This window comes from Pan troglodytes, chromosome 14, assembly GCF_028858775.2.
Source record: "Pan troglodytes isolate AG18354 chromosome 14, NHGRI_mPanTro3-v2.0_pri, whole genome shotgun sequence".
Classification (NCBI taxonomy): Eukaryota; Metazoa; Chordata; class Mammalia; order Primates; family Hominidae; genus Pan; species Pan troglodytes.
This window is the reverse complement of record NC_072412.2, coordinates 1,287,354-1,290,388: the sequence shown is the minus strand read 5'-3', so window position 1 is coordinate 1,290,388 and position 3,035 is coordinate 1,287,354. Positions and strand designations below refer to the sequence as shown.

General features: G+C 48.2%; 1 pseudogene; it reads right to left on the bottom strand.

Moving 5' to 3' along the window:
• Window positions 1-59: 59 nt before the first annotated feature.
• On the bottom strand, window positions 60-2,539 carry LOC134808089 (cell division cycle protein 27 homolog; annotated as a pseudogene).
• Window positions 2,540-3,035: the final 496 nt, after the last annotated feature.

Below are 3,035 nucleotides of genomic sequence, written 5' to 3'. Positions count from 1 at the left end.
AGTAATTTCCTATGTGCCCACTTATACACGAGTACAAAAGAGTCAAACAGAGAGACCGCTACATGAAAGGGTACGTGAAGTTCTTCATAGTAACTCCGTAAACTGGAACACTGTCAAAAAGCAGCAGCTCGTGAGTTGTTTCCATCTATTTTTCTATTCTCCAATAAGCGAACTATGCTATTCCTTTCCAATCTCCCAAGCGCTCCTTGTCCCCATCACCACTTCGGTGCTCGAAGAAAGAGTAACGAATCAAGTCACACAACTAAAGAAACACATACACGAACCAAAGACAACTACAGCGTCTGCAAAAGTTTGCTAGAAGACTGAAACTGTTGAGTATAAGGATCCGGTATTCTAGGATCATGAGTTCATTTCAGAGTTTGTTCAAGACATACGTTTCATAAGGAAACATCTTAGTTAGAAGTTATTCAGCACTATGTACCATCCCTAAGTATTTTTAACCAAATTCGTGACAATCAAGAGCTATCTAACCAGAAAAACTAGCGAGTACCGGCACCATCCATAGGGCTTTGTCTTTACACTTCATTACCACTTACCATGCCTTACAATGTCTGGGATTGACCCTGATAGCATTTCGAAAACAAGCTGATGCTTTGTCCAATTCTTCAGTGAAGACAAGCTCACGCCCTAATGCACTATAGGCATAAGCATCATTTGGATCCACTTCGAGAGTTCTCTGGAAGAATTGAATCGCAATATCGTGTTCCCGTGGCAGACCGAAACAGTTCCCTGCAGCACACCAGGCCTCTGGCTGGCGAAGTTTTATCCCTGTCTGTGAAGTCTTTGGACAGAACTGAAAGAGCAACATCTTTCGGAGGATGCCAAAGTGTTGTAGAGTAGATCTCCATGCCTTCGACTCTGTAATTCTCAATCCTTCTAACCTCTGAGAATTTTCTTTCAGCTTGCGTGGACTCTGAAAGTTTAAAATAGGCCCTTCCAATTTGGCACAGTACCCAACCGGTATTGCGGTGGTGAGAAGCTAGATGGCTCAAGACACTGACAGCTTCTTTGCCGTGGTGAGAACACAAAGCTAAATAACCTTTCCCCCTTTCACGAGGAAGGCTCATCAAGCCTTCCACTGCTGCTTTTTGTAGATTAAAAGCCTGAATCTGAGGCGCGATTGCGGCTATTTTCCCTTCTGGAATGATGGAAGAGTCCAATTTTGTCACTTCCATGGCTATCACTTATGTTCGGTGGAGTTATTCCTCCTTTATTAGCTTTACTTTTTGTTTTTCTGTTTGGGATTTTAGGTGGAAACTTCCCTTTTAATTTTCTCCTATTCTCCTCGGTTGTGGAGCTGTCACTAGTCAAGAGTCGTGAATTTCTTCGAGGCGGTGCATTTGGGGGAGATGCCGTAGTGGGGCTCAATACCTGAGGTGTTGCCCTTGTCGGCGCACCAGAACTTTGTGTTTTTGCAAGAATTGGGGTTACCTTTCGGCTCTTTCCCCTCTGCGAGAAGACAGACTGTGTTCCGGTTTGGCCGATTCTGGCAACAGACTTTTTTGAAGGGGCTCCGGTGGATGGCACGTCAATGACAGAAGGTGTCTAATACCAGTGCAGTTTTGTCCATAGGATCCGTCTCCGGGACTTGGGGCTTCTAATGGCAAAATGCCAACACTTGGGGCTCATGGACTAACTGCTGCTGGTCCTCCTAATACACTTCGACCAGTTTTTGGTTTATGTTGAACCTGTTTAGATCATATGGAAGTTCCTGTTCCCAGTGGGACCGTATCAGGTGAAAGGACAGCTGAATCGATAGAAGACACTGGGGAGTCTGTATTCAAGGAGTACTTTGAATTGGAGGATTCTCAATTCAATCCGTTTAATTCAACGGTGTCCTGGGGTGTTTCCGTAAGAACGGTCTCAGGCTGTCTGTGACATAAACTAGGACGAGGTCCCAGTGTTTTGGCGCAACACTTGGACAGGCAGTTGCTAAAGCTCTCTAGAGATGTGAATCAAAATGTTTGGTCAGGATCTGGCTTTTCCCCCCTATTTCACATCATGATTCAAAGGGACACCAGAGGAAAGGATTTCAACGAAGGCTCTTTTGGTCACATTCTGACCCTTTGGTAAGCCGATCTGTCTTGCAATATACATGTCCCAACGATGGAAGGGGAAAGCGAGCTGAATCAGCGAACTCAGGAACAATAATATCATCGTGGCTTTTCTGCTTATGAAACACTCCACCCGATAAGATTTGATCCCCTTCTGCAAGCTTGCTGAGACCAACACAACATTTCGCAAGCAGGTATTTGCATTGCGGTGTAGTACAACTGTGTCCTTTCAAGAGTCTATATGTTTTATAGGCCTTTCCTGAGCGGTAAGAAGAGGTTGCCAGTAAAAACAAGGCTTCCTCTGAGTGTACTTCTGCATAGAGGCGTTCTGCGAGGGAAACCGCATCTCGGTAGGCATAGTGGCTTAGTGCTTGCCATATAGCAGCCTGGACGGGTCCCTGCAGCACCGCCATCCTCGAGGCTCAGGCCCACTTTCTGCAGTGCCTCAGGCACCGCCCCCCCACCCCCCCCCCACCCCCATAGCGGCTCCGGCCCGGCCAGCCCCGGCTCATTTAAAGTCACCAGCGACCATTACCGACCGTTTACCGTGGGATGGGGGAGTCCGAGCCAGAATGACTTCTTTATCCTGCCGACTCTGGAAAGCCCGGCCCCTTGTGATCCATTGCAAACCGAGAGTCACCTCGTGTTTAGAACACGGATCCACTCCCAAGTTCAGTGGGGGGATGTGAGGGATGTGGCAGTTAGGACGAAGGACTCTCTTCCTTCTGATTCGGTCTGCACAGTGGGGCCTAGGGCTGGAGCTCTCTCTCTGTGCGGACCGCTGACTCCCTCTACCTTGGGTTCCATCGGCCCCACCCTGGAACGCGGGCCTTGGCAGATTCTGGCCCTTCCTGGCCCTTCAGTCGCTGTCAGAAACCCCATCTTGTGCTCGGATGCCCCGAGTGACTGTGGCTCGCACCTCTCCGGAAACATTGGAAATCTCTCCTCTACGCGCGGCCA